The 17,860-nt window shown below is 34.4% G+C and overlaps 1 protein-coding gene and 1 pseudogene across 2 annotated transcripts in view; both read right to left on the bottom strand.

Moving 5' to 3' along the window:
- The window catches only part of Cdh18 (cadherin 18), an 827,162-nt gene that overhangs the window by 661,061 nt on the left and 148,241 nt on the right, over nt 1–17,860 (bottom strand). The window lies entirely within an intron of this gene.
- LOC118596589 lies at nt 1,252–1,405 on the bottom strand (annotated as a pseudogene).

Below are 17,860 nucleotides of genomic sequence, written 5' to 3'. Positions count from 1 at the left end.
CATTCTCGGCTCATCTGTTACATTGGCATCATTCCTGCTTTAAATTTTGTTGGAAGTGTGCCCTGAGGTTTAAGCGCCAAAATGCAAATTTTTAAATACGACACTGCGTATAGCTATTTTTTCTGCAAAGGGCAAGAAATCCCATATTAGGAATCTGAGCAATGGCGTAAAATCAGGCTTTGTGCTTCAGCACAGACGTTGGGCATGTGTTCAAGATGACACAATTAGCTGATCAAATATGTCCACCACATAATTTTATAAGGTAATAGACTTTGTCCTTTAGTGAAGAAAATAAATCTGAAAGTCACTTCTTTATCATAATTATTATTACATCTTATTTTATGTTTCATATTCACATGGTTTCTATATTATTATGTGTAGGATTTTTTTTGTTTTCAAACAGGTATATAACATAAAAAATGTCAAAGATTACATGAACCATGCACAAAATACCAACAATAATTTTAAATATAAAGATATGTATTCAAAGTACAGATTATTTTATGTGTTGCAATTGACTAACCATGTAACAATTTTTATATTAGCATACAACTAAATACCTAGATGTTGAACATGCTTGTATAGACAGTTTATTTAAAGAATAATAAAATCAGTACTAACAGAAGGAAGGGTATATCAAACATTTTAATTCAGCAACTGACTTGGTCATCTGAAAAGTTAGAAATCATATACTCATTGTTCCAGAAATAATGACTACATCATTGAGGGTGTCAATAGAAGCAAAGACAATAGTATGAAAGGAACAGTCTAAAACTGTATCTATCAGTAAACTAGAAAAGTAGAAGACATTGATTTGTGCCAAACTCAGGACTGAAAATCACCCATAGCAATTAATTAATCAAGCAACCCAATGGAAATCATTCTAAATTAAAATAGAAGCTATGCATTGCTTTCCTAAATTAAATATGACAAGACCAAATGGGATGCCCTCAACCAGCTATTTTCTATACTTATTAAGGATATTAAGGTTATTATCCAAGATTTCCTGTGGATTGTTAGTTGGAATACATAAAATCCAGAGTATATCAAGGATACAAACTTTCTGTAAGAGTGTAGTTTAATTTCAATTTATTTTCTGTTCTTGCACTAAAAACAGATAATGGAATTATGCAAATAGTATACTAACCTAAAGCAACTAACATGTTTTCAGTTGTATAGGAAAATATATTGAAAACAAAGACTTAAATTGGCTTATTTAGATTTCATTTTCTTAACAATATCACTGTAGTACATGGACACAGTCCCTTGTTGCCCCAAGTTATGTAGCCAAGTTTCTCATATTTGAGGAAATCCCAAGGGCCAGCACATCTAAAATGAAATAGACAAGACTCACCCAAGAAAATCCACCATGATAATCATTGTATCTCCCTTCTCAGGTAATATTTTATTTATTTTTTAATATAGGATTTGTATTTTCAGATTAATTCTTCAATATAACAACATATAAATATCTCATATCAAACATAACATTTCAAAGAATCTCAAAGCACATAATTCTAGATTATATGAATTATAATCTAGACATAATGCAAAAAGTAAATAGTACTTGTAACAGATGATCAATTAATATTATTAGACTAGATAAAGTTGATCAAGAGAGGCTAGAGTAAACTGAGGTCCAAAAACAATTGCAACTTACTATCAAAGAATATAAGGAAAAGATATTGCTAATGGATGTATTCTTGTCAAAAATAGCCATACATATATCATATTATTGTAAGTGAAGTATGCCTATGTGTTCTTCCATAAAGTTAAACTTGAAAAATAATATTGATAAATGTAATTTAGTCCCACAAAGATTACAAACATTTTCATTAATATTCAAAAGTCTGCTTTAAAACAGACATGATTCTTCTTTGAAATATCAACATTTAATTTAAAAACTTTATTGTTTATGAAATGCATGAAAACACAACAATACATTTAGAATATTTTTTAAAATAAAATTGATCTCAGTGGTCATGAAATATAAGATGAGAAATAAAAATATGGATACCTAATCAGAATCCATAAGTAGTTCATCTAAATTGTTATTTCCTGCCCATTTAATCTAAGTCAAGCTTTTTTAGGACAGTGAAATTTTCTTTTCCATTAATTTCATGCTGTTTTAATCAGTGGCATTAAACTAGTCCTGTTGAATAATACAAACTGGGCATGAAGGTTTCTAGTCACACTTTGGTTAGTTGCATTAATATACAATTAGCAAATATGAAGAAGAAACAAGAGATGGGAGAAAAGATTGTGTAGATTGGAAACACTTTCCATTTGAATGACTAGAAATGTCCCCAACATTGCTGAGAAAAGGAATAGAAATCAGTTTAATCTGTTCCTAGGTGTTCATGTAATTTAGTTTGTGATCTCTAATTTTCTGAAATTATGGCTATTTCCTGTCTAATATTCAAACAAACATCTCAAATACTTGCATGATAAGTCAACAAGAATAGCCTCATTCACCAAATCATTCTGGTACTAAGCAGAAATCTTTCTCTCTGCTGTCTATTAGTCATTTTATCAGTAAGTATTATGTAGGCTGCATAGAAAAAATCCTCACCATTTTTACCGAATTGTAATTGCAGTGCATTAGAAGAATGACTATTTAGAAAGAGATGCCATGGTGTAGTAGTGGCACAGGTGTTAAGGGGCTATCCACTGCTTTGTGATGGAATTTAAGGCCTAATCCACAAGTGGAAACTCATGTTTGCTATGGAATGTCTGGCCAAGAACCAATGTTTAGGGAGGTCCCATGCCCAGTTAAAGAAATTTCATTGTGAGGTGGGTAGAGGTTAATGACAGAAATTTCCACCTGGTAATGTCCAGAGATTAAGTGTGAAAGCATCAGTCACAACAGTGACATCTATAGCAGCCATCTGCCCTTCATTAAAGGTTCTGGGAACACTGTCAGCCAGAGGTCCAGGAGGGTCAGACAAAAACCAAACAGTGAAATAGACATTATCTTCCCAAAGTTGACTTTGGTCTTCATTTTCACTACAATAGAAAGAAAACTCATACATATACTTTAAATGGGCATATTGTTTGTAATCACTGAGAAGCATTTTTCATATAAGAAGTATGGTTTTGTGGGTGAATTAGACACTCTTTATAATTAATCTAGGATAAAGAGTTTATCCACTTTAATATATGCTTTCATCTTATTCATGCAGTTAATTTTAACTATTAAATATTGTCACTGTGCACTTGATCTTAAACAAAATGCTGAGAAATAATGAATGTTGCCACCTACATACAACTTTTTGATCGTTTCTGAAAAGATCAATATCCATTTGTCTTGGTCCTATTCTTAAATTGATTATTCTCCCCCTAATATATACTGTGTCATTACTTCAATGAGAAATTCATTCTAGGATTAAAACGTGAGTACATGAATAGGATTATATATGAAGAGACTCATAGTACAGAAAATCTGAACTTTCAGTATTTGACAAGAATAAATCACTAATTCTTTAATAAGTCATAAATATTTTATACAAATGTGCAAGGCAAATATTTAGATACTTCTCTGAAACTTAATAGGATTTATAAAACGTATTCAGGATTATCCATTGTGATTTGACTTGGGCCGGTTGTTAAGATAATTTAAAGGTGTCTTTCCTACTTCTTCCAGGCCTCCTTGTCATATTCCACAGATTAGGTTGTGTAATCAATGAAAAGACAAAAGTTAAAAATATGGATGCGGACAGCTGAGTGATTGTTTATGCTTCCAGGTTGTTGACACCACCTAATAATTAGGAGCAGGAGAGAGCTAGAAGAGAAATCCAGACCAGAAAGGAAGCAGATAAAAGCAAAGAAAAAGAAACTGTTGTGTTGTGTTGATGGATAGGCTCTACTCACATTGTAAATTTCTGACCGATGATTTCATTTGATGCCCATTATATCTCAAAGATTTCATCTTCAAATATCATCTTTAAAACAATTAAGAGTAAATGGGTACATTCCTTGCTTTGCAACACCTGGTTTCCCACAAAGCAGATCCACATAATTCATCATTACCGGTACAATTTAACATATTTAGAAAATTATGTGATGTTTTGATTCTAATTTGACCAAGGAAAAGTGTCAGATCATATATACAGCTTGAATCCCTGCTTATTCTCATATGTTTAGTTGCCAAATGTTTTTGTTCTTTTAATTACATTCATGTTCAGTTACTAGTAGTGGTTAACAAAATTAATTAAACTTATTACTACCAGTAATAAGATAAAAACTACATTTGCTAGCCTATAAATCTCAAAATCAACTCAATTGCTGCCTTAACTATAAACAATGTAGGCATGATTGTAGTTTTCACTAATGTCCACCAAACACCTAATAATCATCAAACTGTTTTGCTTTACCTCATTAATATTTGTATCTTCCTGAAAACATATTTTTGCGTACTTTCCATCTCATTTACACCTAATAATCCTAGAATCCTGGCAACACTTACCTTCTGATGTACTTAGTTTCACTAGAATAACAAATTCTAACTTCTAAGCAATGTAACTTTTATGCTCAATAAAGGGAAATGTAAATCCAGAGTAACTTTTATGCTCAGTGAAGGGGTATGTAAATCCAAAAAAGAAAAAAAAAGAAAAAAAAGTCATGCCCAATGATGGAAAATGTAACTGAAAGATGTAACAAATTCTAGAGAAATGCCCCAATCAAACTCAAATTTATCATCTCCAAAACTCAGTGATCTTCATGGCACACGTTTCCTCTCTCCCCCATTCTCCTTTATCTCATTTCACAACACAGAAAAACTAGAGTGGTGATTGATAGCACTTGCTTGCTTGCCTCTCACAACCACTCAATCAAGTCTTTCTTTTCAATCTCTGATGTATTCAATCTTTTTTAAATTTGTCTACTCTTTCTTGATTCAAACATAGATGCACACACATAGGAAGATGGACAGATAGATCCAAAGTATCCAATTTACTCATTTCCAAAATGATTGAGAAATGTAAATCAGTCTATATATTCATGCTGTATAATATTGAAACTAAACTGCATTGTATTAATGCATTATAAGTGATGATAGTTGAGCTTTATTTTTGTCACTTTAAAAAATAGAAAATAAGTTTTTCATGGTGGTCATGAGGGATATTAAGTTGATAACTGGAAACAAATGAAGAGTTTCTGAGCACATATTAACTAATATTGTTACTTGGAATTTATCTGTTTAGCTTAATGCCTAGTACACATTGTATTTGGTTAGGCTCTAGGACTGAGGAGCCAATGGAAGACTGCTATTCAATACTCCATAATTATGAGTTTTCTGAGTATTTCAGGATATTGTGAATCAGCAGTAATCAATTTGAATTGAAAGCTACTGCATTTTTCTTATAAATTACCATTTTCATCAACAGGAAGTCCATGCCATGTGGAACTTCAGGGTGATACTCATCCTTTTGTTTCTTGTAATGATGATAATTACATTGATAACTTCATGAGCCTAGAAGTATGTAGTAACAGTATGGAATGGAGGTTAGCTAAGGAACAGTAGCAGTGCACAGAGGAGGTAACTGTCATATCATTCAAGATACATCACTACCATATTATCCTTTGGGAGTTCAAAGAAATGGCTAGCAAAGTTTTAAGGGCCCTTGTCTTCTAGACACTGGAAAACAGAATGAAGCTTCTCATCATTATTGCCAGGACTTTCTAGTAGACTAGGCCCAAACACTGTCTTGATAGTTTAACATGAATGCAAACTTGGGCTAACACAAATACTAGGAATTGTTGGCACCACAAACTTCTTTAGGCCACCAGGGAAATATATAAGATTGAGAGGGGGAAAAAAAAAAAGATTGAGAGGGCCAGGCAAATTATCATGACAGCCTGCCCTAATAACTCAGTTAACAAACTGGCCTAGGTCCCTGCGTTTGGAACCAAGCAAGCAGTTCCCAAAAGAGTAACAAAGGGTAATCAATCCCCAACACTAAACAGCAAGGATGAAAAGGGCTGGTGTTCTAAGCAATAAACAACTCAAGATGATAAACAAATAAGGATGAAAGCTGAGACTTGTCCAGACCTGCCAAAAAGGGAAAACTATACCCCTGACCAGCCTCTAACTAGCCCTAGCCAATTAGACCATACTAATATAATTGGCACTTGTTTCAGCCAATCATATCTAAAGTGACCTAACTTCCTTGACTGCTCCCCTTTTTTAGGCTTAAAAGGAGTCCACTTCCCTCTCAGAGCCTTCATCATCTTGCGTTTAGGTGGGATGGAAGACCCCAGCATGCTTCCTGCTGATTGCATATGTGTTCTTTTGTGCAACTTCTCTAGGACCCAGCATAGATAATTATTAAAAGGAAATAAGTGATAAAATTGACCTGCTTCCAGTGATCTGGAAGAAAATCCTGTCTCTGACAGCTAGGAGCTCAGGTTGCAGAGAAACAAAGCCAGGTCCTCATTATACAATTAGGTGAGTCATAAGGCAAACTTAATTTCTGACAGCTAAAGTGTGGACATTGATTGGAAAAAAAAATATATGATCTTGTGATTTAGGATGACAATGGGGAAGCACGCAGAGTAGGTTGAGGGTATTGAATCCTCAGATTCCAATAGAACCATTTTACCTTAAAAAAAAAGTAGCTATTTATTCCTAGAGCAGATGCATTCCCATCCCCTGCCTACCTCTACTCCCCTCAGGGTCCCCTGTAAGTCTTCCTGAGGGAATTAATCCTGCCTACTATGTAGAGCAGGCAATTTACCCTAAACATTTCAGAAAAAAAAGCAATGTACATGTTTCTTAGGAACCACAGAACACTGACTCCTGACCTACAACTAAACACAAAGCTAAGTAAGTACCGAGAGATGAGATAGAAAATTGTACTACACCACTAAAGAAATTTATGAGTTGTTAATTCATTCAAGTAGAAATCTGGAGATACATATTAAATTGAATTTTAAGGATGTTGGACAGTGACAGAAGGAACATAAAGTTTGATAGGTTGAATATATGGAGATAAGTTCATGATGCAAAATTTTAAGTTTATTAAAGCTCTAGGAATTTATTTGATTAGTTTGTCTAAGTATTTATGAAAAAAAGTCCAGCTGGAAAAGAGTTAGAGATACCTTATATTCCTTAGTTTGTTTTTGATGAAGGAATTTTAAACCTCTGAGAAATAAGAATGCTTGATTTGATTGATTCATTGTTACTGCAAATAGGAAAGCCCAGAAGACCCGTCTTTCACTAGTACTAAACACCTATAAAGGCTCTTGACTAATATAGTTACATTACTAAAGAATTCCAAGTAATTACAAAGGATACCTTTCTAATTAGCAATTTCTAATCACTAAAGTGATTAGAAACATTGTTTGATTTGCTTGTACACAATATATCTATGTCTAATTTCTATAAAGAATTTTCTTTAACACAGAAGACTCAACTCTGAATACATGTTAGAACGAGCAGGGGTTATCTGAGAAAACATAGATGCCCATGTCCATCTTTCAGAGATTCTGACTCAGTTGGTCAGAGGTAGGTTCTTTTGTTGTTATTGTTGTTACTGTTATAATTATACTGTACAATCAGAAAATGAGAATTGCTAAAATGGAGATATGGCTCAAGGAGAACAATGTGCAAACTCTAAGAATCCCTTACTATGTTAAATACTGGAAGTTTCTATGATCAGATGTTTACATCATCAGTACTCTATAAAGATAGAATACGAGTGTGTAAGAATATTGGTGTCATGTTACACAGAATGATTCTGTGCCTTTAAGATGGATTTGTCATTGAGCTTGACCTCACAGTGGATCTAAGCATTTTTTTAATTAGCTGCAGATTACTTCAAGTAATACTTAAATTTATTTTAAGGAATTACTATTCATGTTAAAGCTATTTAAAAGATCAAAGAAACTAAGTATATGACAAACAGTACATAATCCTGTATAAATATAAATAAGAAAGAAAACGTACATAGGACAACATTACTCAATTCAAGCTTGAAAATGTAGAAATATAAAATTTTATTTTTTTAAACAAAAACATTGACAGAGTGATGTTTTATTTCTGAATATTTTGCGCAAAATGAATTTATTTTATGTGGTAGTTTTATTTGTGAGTCAGTGTAAAGTGTTTCTTTTTATAAAAATTATCATTTTGCTTTGGTTAGGCAATGCTAACACTTGATAAATTTAAACTGTCGATTTTGAGCATGCAATGTTGGCATTAAAAATTAGAGTTATAACCTGCGGTACCAGCCCAGGAGCAAACTGATCACGGTTCTGATGCCAAGAGCAAGTGTTCATTCCCAGTCCTGTCCTTGGAGCTGGCTTGTAGTTTCATACATCTTTTTCCCTCCATCTGTGTATTGTCCATCAGCTCCCTTGTCAAGCATTGGGTACAGTTTCAATGACACAGATGATCCCCTGCATTCTCACATAATTTAGTACTCTGAGTTTTGTGAACAAAGACCACATTCAGTTCAAGCCTATACAGCAGTTTTATTTCTTTTGAGTTTCCCTTTATTTTTATTATGCTTGACTTTCCCTCTTTATCTTGGGATTCAGCTTTGACTTAAACTTAGAAATAAATCTTTCCCCTGCTCCCATTCTACTTGTCCTTGACTGCCATGGAAACCAAACAGAGCCATAGAAAGACGAAGAAGTGATTTTATTCCCAGGTTGAAGGATTGGGATATTATTCAAGATCTTTTAAATCTGACATAGCCTTCAATGGCTCACAGAATGAAAGAAGGGAAACAGAAACCAGACACACAAAAACTGTTATATTGAACCCAAATTGTCTCAGTTGTCACACACCAGTCAACAGGAAGAAGGGAGGTGATCACATTTATCTCTCAACTGTCATTGTATGTATCTTACACTAATTGCAAACAGCAAAGAGAAAATAAAATAAAATTTAGAAAGACGTAAGATATTATCTCAATAAAATAAGAATAAATCGCTTGACAGTATTCTAGGGTACGGGTCAGTTTTCTGCACTTTTTATTTTTTCCAGAAAATAACACCTTTCAAAGTCAGATCCAAGTTTTTTGTTTGTTTGTTTTTTTGTGTTGTTTTTGTTTTTTCTTATTATGACATTTTACCAAATGATCATTTCTGATGTTTATTATTGTCTCAGTTAATCCCTGACTGTGTTTTGGAAAAGAATCAGAAGTAAGGGATTCTAGGGAAAGATGGGGTAAAACAAGGCAGTTTCTGTTTTGAAAATCTGATGCCCATCACTGCACCAACTTTTAGTGCCTTGCCTCAGTGACAGATGTCATCTGCATCATTTCTTATAGACCGTTAGTAAATCATGAGCCTATTATTATTAATTTGATAATCATAAGAAGCAGAAACCTATGGTAACATTTTATAATTTAAACTTTTAATAATAGGTTATATAAAATCCTATGTGAAGTTCCAAGTGGCTACTGTATAGTCTGGGTCTGGTAAACACTAGTGTGCATTTTTTTATTTATAATATTTTACTTTTTCCTGTCATTGAAAATATTTTCTTCTCACATAATTTAACCTGATTAGTTTCCCTACCCACTTCCTCCACCCTTTCCTTCCCAGTCATATCCACTCCCTTTCTGTCTCTACTCAGAAAACAAACAGCAACCAAACTTGACTGGGAAAAAAATCAATGTGAAATGATTCCTAAATGATATTCTGCCATACTCATAGATTGGTTCCTACCCCAATTGTCATCAGAGAGGCTTCACCCAGCAACTGATGGGAGTAGATGAAAAGATGTACAGCCAGACATTAGGCAGAGCTCTGGCACCCCCACAGAAGAGGAGGAGGAAGGAGGGTAGGAGCCAGAGAGGTTGAGGACACCAGGAGAACATGGCTCAGAGAAGCAAGTAAACAGGGCCCATAGGAGTTCCCAGAGACTATAGTGACAACCATGGAGCCAAGCCTGTTTGGGTCTCAGCCAGGTCCTCTGCATACATGTTATGGTTGTATAGCTTGATGTTCTTGTGGGAGTGAGGTATGTCTGACTCTTTTGCCTTCTCTTGGGATCCTTTTCCTTGGTCTGGGTTGCTATGTCTAGTCTTGATGTGAAGGTTTGTTCCAGTTTTATTTTAACTCAGGCCTTGTTTGTTTGATATCCCTGAAAGGCCAGTTTTTTCTGAAGAGAAACAGAGGAAGAGTGGATCAGGAGACAGGGAAGATGGGTGGGGGTTGGGGGTGGAGGTGGAGTGGGGGGGTAGTGAAGGGAGAGAAGACTGTGGTCCAGAAATAGAAATAAATATAAAAATGTAAATAAAAAAGGAAAATAAACAGGCTTCTAAGGTGTAGTAATGAAATAAAAATATAGCTTATTATAATGAAATAGAATAAGATATAACAAAAACTAGCACATCAGAGTTGGACAAGACAAATAACCAAATGTAATTTGCAGTGTTCAATTATGAATTTTTTTTTTCAAAATTAGGTAAAATCTTTTAAATTCTATTGACAGAGTTGTACAGACTTCAAAGATTTCTTCAGTCAACAATAGTGCTGTCCATCATGAGAACACAGAAGTTTTATTTTAAGATAAATTTTCATGCTCTGAATTTTATTTTAAGAGGCCATTATCAACCTCATCATAGGTAACATTACTACCTTATGTCAGAAATAATTGATTTTATATATGCTAACATTTCATTGTTTTCATTCTGCATTGCAGTTACTGTTGACATTTAGACAGGAAGCACCTGAAGATAAGTTAATAAATTTTATAATACTCACCCATATAAACTCCCTTTGAAACATATTTGGAAATTACTCACAAATTAGCTCAACATTTTCTGTTTCTTTATTTTTTTATTTATGTGTAGGATGTATGCTGCATACATATGCACACATGTTCATGTATGTGAGGTTGGACAAAGGCATGCATGGTACAGTCTTTGAGATCACAGGACAAAGTACTATGTTGATTCTTCCTCTTTGTTTTAGACATGGAATTTTTGTTGTTAAGGATTATGTTCACCAGCTTAGTATAACTTCCTGGAATTCTCTTTTCTCTCCTTTCTATCTTGCTGTAGAAACATGGGGATTATTGCACTCAACAGTATGTGCATTCTGGAGGATTCAATCTCAGGGTCTCATTCTTGTGAATAAGCCCTTTCCAACTAGTGATCCCCTTATCCCTCCCTCACTGAAAAGACTCTAGTATTGCATGCTGATTCAGTGCTCATCAGACAGTGTTAAAAGGTCCATAGGAAATAATTGTGAATTGCTATGGTAGAATGAACAGAAATGTGTCAAGCTCATTTCTAATATGGTGCCTTTCAAAATGCTGTACTTACAGTTATCAATATTCTGTAAATCCTAGGTTACTGTCCTTGTACCAGAAATCAAAAACATCTCTATAACTATACCTGCTTTATTTATTTATGTATTTATTTATTTATGTATTTATTTATTTATGTATTTATGTATTTATTTATTTATTTTCGAGACAGGGTTTCTCTGTGTAGCTTTGTGCCTTTCTTGGAACTCGCTTTGGAGACCAGGCTGGCCTTGAACTCACAAAGATCTGCTTGGCTCTGCCTCCCGAGTGCTGGGATTAAAGGCATGTGCCACCACCGCCTGGCTCCTGCCTATTCTTATATTCTCAAATGAAAAGTTATTTGTACAACAATTATTCTTTGTACCTCAAAGGAAATTGTTTTTCTCTTGGTCTGTGGAACTTGGCCCCCTCATTATTTTTAATTTTCTGCAATTGTTTGTTTTGTAATCAAACTTCTAATTGTGAATTGTAGTTCCAATTTCAGTATCTCCTAGAAAAGAAAATTCCCATGCAACTGCAGACTGGCAGATTTTGCTTGACCAATGGTAGATGCCTAGTGAATTTCTTGTAAATAAATAAATAAATATAAAATCATAATATTGCAAATTGAGATGAATATGACCATGGCATTATGATTGATGATATCAATTGTGATTTCAAAGTATGGCTATTTCTTACTGCAATCCTCCTGGAGGGAGGACTGAAGTGCTTCCAACTCATAGAGTAAACAAAACTTACCAGGCTCAGAAAATTTTTGAAACTAAACCAGGAACCTGCCTTTCAACAATGCAATAAAAGCAATAAGCAATTGTTTGAGAGAGAACAGTATCCAGGCTGCTGGTAGAAACTCCAGAGTGGTGAACTCCAAGGATAAAGAGTTAGTAGTCATCACCCATGTGGGGAAGGCATTCCCTGATCCAACTGTCTTTTAGTATCCCATGTTCCTGTAACTAGCCTCTCAGTAATACCCTGGTAAGTAACCTCAATAATCTCAGAGGTCAATCAATAAACTAAACTTTGGCTTGTCCAGATATACTATCTGGAGTAAACATATGATTGTGCGTATTTTCTCAGGAAAACATCACAAGAAAGCATATATAAACAGTCTTTAGAACAAGTGGTAGTTTGGGGTCTAGGAAACACCTTGACTACTGTAGGATGTCTTTCTATATGCTGAGAATATGTGTTGCCCTCACTGGCTAATAAATAAAGTTGTTTTGGCCTATGGCAAAGTAGCTTAGAGGCAGGCAGGAAATCCAAGCATAGAGACAGGAAGAAGAAAGGCAGAGAGATGCCAGCCTGTTGCCCAAGGACTAACATGCCAGCAGACTGGCAAAGCCATGGCCATGTGGCAACCTATAGATTAAAAGAAATGAGTTAAGTTAATAATAGCTAGCTAACAAGAAGCCTGGCACATAGGCCATACAGTTGGTAATTAATATAAGCCTTTGTATGTTTACTTTGGACCAAGTGGCTGTGGGATAAGGGTGAGAGAGATTCCCTCTGACCACAAGGCAAGGCAGGACCAGAGAAACTTCAAACTACCGTGTTTAAACAGTCTTTAGAACAAGTCCAAAAGTGGTAGTTTTTCATCTAAGAAAAACCTTGACAAAACACTTTTCAAATATGACAGGATACATGTTACTAAATAAATACTAATTGGATAATTTTTAAAATTAAGTTTATTAGAGAACATAGTATGTTCCTAAACATTACCCATGTGCTGATCTATTATGAGTGGATTATGGTTTATTTTGAATCAGTTTTTTTATCTTTCCAGACACTACACACAACTCACTCAATTCAAGTTCAGGGTAGCCAACATTCATAAAGGTTAAAAACAAAGTTCATGCTGAATTATCTTACTCATAATTTCCTGAATGTAGGAATGAGTTTTGAAGGTGGAAAGATGTACATTGATGAGTAGCTACAAAACAGTTGAGGCAAGATGTGGTCTATGTTTTATCATTTACAGAAGAAGCATAGTTATTCCTTAAATTGGAGGCTCCAAACCATGACACAGAAAAAACAAAATATTACCCCCTTTATTTAAAGAAGACCAAGGCAACTGAAACTTCTCACTTATGTTCTTTGAGAATCACAACCACCTTACATTTTTAGTTTTTTCTCACATTGTTTAGGTCATTTCAAAGTAAATCTGACTTCCCACCTTGGGAATTATCAATCAAACATATCCAAATACACAAATGGACCTCTACACAAAGACAGAAATTGGGAAGAATTAAGATCCAAATATTATTCCATAAATAATAAAAATGGTTGTTAATGAAAAAGCTATCAAGACTAGAACCAATGAAAACATATTAAACTGTTTTAACAAACACATCTAGTTCTACTTGCAGAAATAGGTTTATTAGCATTAGCATAAAGCACTCATGACTTGGTTACTTACATTTATTTGAATCTATCTATGTTAGGATTTGGGGTCTGATTTGAGGCAAGAGACTTACTCTGTGTGACCATTCATTGCATAGATATTTATAATTGATAAATTACAAACTATTTAATTTGGTTAAAGAAAAACAAAAAAGGAAGTCCCCATCTCTAGTTCTTCACAAAACTTCCTCCTTTCAGTTACTCTGGTCTTAGAACCCTGAACATTTTATTTTGTTTTTTTCACACCTGCTATTTTAAACTCTCTATTGTAGTTCTGAAATTTGCCTGCTAGGTAAGAAACACTTGGTTGCAAAGACAGCATTCATTTACCTCATGGGGTCACACATGAGGATTAATCACATGCTGTGTGTGGAAAGCAGAGTTTCAGTGAGCCTCTCAATAAGACTCAGGACTGACAGCAGCAAGCAAAAGAGAGTTCCAATAAACGCATCAGTCTCCTCAAGGGGCATCACTTAAATTGCAAAAAAATTGGTTCTGACACAATGGAGACAACCACAACAACAAACAACAGCTCATCAGAGTTTCCCAGGATGTATTGTGCTCTGTACATGGATTTTCATTGTAAATAGAATCATTTTGGCTTTCACTAGGGACCACAGACTTCCTATAATGTCCTTTAAGTGACTATTACCGTATTATTTAAGAAAAATGAGTTTCTTACATTTTAATTGATTTGAGCTATTGATTCCCCCCCACCCCCCGACTTGGACGTATGTTTTTATGTTTAAGTTTTTTTTTTTTTTTTTCATTTTCCTAGAGATCTAAATATTTTAAGACAACAAAGAAAGCAGAAACCCAAAGAAATATTCAGCGGTGAGAGATGTTCTGTCTTCTGTGTGGGGAGAAATAGCTTTCTGTGTTGACTACAGTACAACTTGCAAGTGAACATCTACTTCTGTACTCACATGCATAAGGATTCACAGGATGTGAATATTTGATTATTCTTTCAGGAAATATAACCTCAGTATTCACTGGATCTCAAAAGTGATCAGTTCCAAATGGCAAACGGTAAACAAAACAAGGACTCCTTCTCTGTGTATTTACCAAGCTATCTAAAAGGAAAAAGTCCCCATAGAAAATATTACTGGAATTACCTTTTATTGTTCTCTCTTTATAAATTCTCCTGCCATTCTTGGCCAGGTAGTGGTGGTGCAAGCTTTTAATTCCAGCACTGAGGAGGCAGAGCCAGACAGATCTCTGTGAGTTTGAGGCCAACCTAGTCTACAGAGTGAATTCCAGGACTGGCACCAAAACTACACAGAGAAACCCTGTCTCAAAAAATGAAAAAAAAAATTTTTTTTCTCCTGCCATTCTTTTAGGCTGGTCTCAAATCCTGCCTTTTCCTCCCTCCCTTTCTCCTGTTTTTTGATTTTATTATTTTTAATTTACTTTTGTTATTTTCAAGATCATAAAATTATATCAATTTATATCTCTCCTCTCCTTCCTCCAAACCCTCCTTGCTGTCTTTCAAATGTATCGACTTTTTCATTAATTGTTTATAAGTGTGGGGGTGGGGGTGGTGGTGTGTGTGTTTGCTTTCCCTAGAGAAGTCTGTTTCTCTTCCCATTCCCAACATTCCTTAGTTGCTTGTATTTTATTGTTTCATTCTTGTTTATTTTGGCTTTGTGTGTGTGTGTGCGCGCCGTGTGTGCACGCCGTGTGTGTGTGTGTGTGTGTGTGTGTGTGTGGTGTGTGTGTGTGTGTGTGTGTGTGTGTGTGTGTGTGTGTGATGTAGGGTTATAGTCATGCAGACTTTCCCCCATTTACTTTATTAGGTCTGTTATTGTTTTCCTTGCTCAGTTCATGTTTAGGCAGTCATGTTGTTGATACTTTCTGGCTGTAGCTTCTGATATTACCAGGAGACAGAGTCTCACAACAAAATCTCTAGCTCTTATACTCTTTCTTCCCCTTCTTTTGCAATGCTCCTGAACTGTAGGTCTAAGAGTTGTTTTGTCGACGATATATCTGTTTTGGTTCAGTCACTAACCAATGTGTGAAAACTGGCACGCTTGATCCTCGAGAAAACTATTTGACTGCATCCAATGTCTGCTGATGCTTCCAGTTGCTGTGACATATTTTAAATAATTTCAATAAAATATTAATTAATATGTTGGCAGGAATAATTGCTACATAAAGTCATTACATAGTCCAAAATTCATAAATTGACTTGACCTTTTATTTATAACTGTAGAAGGCTGAAATTAAATATATGAGAAACACTTGAATAAAATCAGCATTACTAAACCTGCTGGCCATATTACATCACATAACTGAATTATTGTAAAGTTCTACAAGTTCTCATATGATTTAGAAAAAAATATACAGAAAATGTATTTTCTTAAGGAGAAACTAGTTACTTTAAAAATGCATTTTTTGAAACTTAACTTGTCTTTGCTTTCAATACATTGAATGATGTTTAGCCTATAACATTCGTGTTTGTATTTGAGCAGGTTGTTAATTTACTTTCTTTGGTTTATTAAAGTAAGGGTAAAAAAAGTTTGATACAGTGTTCCAAAATAGGATGAAAAAGAGATGTTTTGACTTTCAATGATTTCATTATTTATAATGGCCAATAAACAGAAACATCCAAAATGTACAATGACTGATGGTTAAGAAAAGGAAGATATGCATAGAGTGGAACAATATTTGGTCATAAGAAATAAAATTTTCTAGGTGCAACCATCCCTCTGTTGAAACTGTGTTCCATGGCTGGTAGTTATCGATAGTAAACTAAAGCTGGAAAAATATTCCTGAATGGTTTCTAAGGTGAAGTTATATTACAAAAAGGAGCTTTCATGGGTTAGTACATAGTATTGAGATATAGATGAAAATAGCAAACGTCAAAACTCAAAACAGAAAAGAAGACAGGATTTCATTATTTTTACCATGAAGAACTGACAAATTCTTGAGAATGGAGAGATGTTTTATCTAATTTTAATACTATATAATGGGTATATGTATGATACATTAAGTGGAATGTCTTTAATAGATATAATTTCTATACAAATTGTAAGTTAAAATTAATCCAATTAAAACATAAATGTGTCACCTAACATGTACATTGTAGCTATTATATGTCAGTTTACATGATTTGCACCATGGGAAATAAAATGACTATGGACAAAACAATAGGAGGGCTGGCTCTGTGGAATGTGCTGATCCCTCCACTAGCATAGCAATGTGTGCCATCAGATTCCTAGCAGCCACTTGTTGTGGGATGTTCTGTATGCCCTGAATGTGTTGCTCTGATTGGTTAATAAATAAAGTGCTGATTGGCCAGTAGCCAGGTAGAAAGTATAGGCAGGACAAAGAGAGATGAGAATTCTGGGAACATGGGGGCTGAGGAGATGCTGCCAGCCGCCACCATGAAGAACAGGATGTAAAGTACCTGTAAGCCATGAGCCACGTGGCATGGTATTGATAGAAATAGTTTAAGTTATAAGAACTAGATAGTACGAAGCCTGAGCCATTAGGCCAAACAGTTTAAATAATATTAGTGTCTCTATATGTTTACTTGGCTGTGGGACTGACAGGTAAGAAAGATTTGTCCTGACCATGGGACAGGCAGGACCACAAGATAACCCCAGCTTTTTTATTACAAAAATACAAATTTAACACTGTACTAGAAAGGAAATCTTATAATTTAGTGTCAAATATTTATACTATAGATCATCATTTATATTACCAATAATTTTGTTTACTGGGTACCTTCCTTTGAACTAAACTATAGGTCACAAATCTAATTTCACCAGTATCAAATAGCCATATTTGTGTGTGTGTGTGTGTGTGTGTGTGTGTGTGTGTTTGTGTGTGTAGGTGTACTCATTAGTCAATAGATCTTATCAGAGGTCTGTTTTTCCAAATGTAAACTATTTGGTTTCAGTGCTTCTGATCTCCTTTTTAAGTAGTGTTAATTTTTTTCTAAGTAGAAAACAACAACAATAAATAATGGATTGAAATTGCTTTTCAACATACATAGAGTATTATAAAAAAACATCTCACATTAATTATCCTATCATTTATAGAAATGTTGGACCACTTAGAATTTTATGGATAAGATTATAATAAACATCTCTGAGTGTTGACAGTGGTTCATGTAGACAGTATTTCATGTTTTTCAGCGATCTATATAACTAGTTCTAATACAATCAATTTATGTTATATACCCTGTGCAGTCAT

The sequence above is a fragment of the Onychomys torridus genome, chromosome 15 (genome assembly GCF_903995425.1).
Source record: "Onychomys torridus chromosome 15, mOncTor1.1, whole genome shotgun sequence".
Classification (NCBI taxonomy): domain Eukaryota; kingdom Metazoa; phylum Chordata; class Mammalia; order Rodentia; family Cricetidae; genus Onychomys; species Onychomys torridus.
The sequence above is the reverse complement of the archived record's forward strand: the minus strand, read 5'-3'. Positions and strand labels throughout refer to the sequence as shown.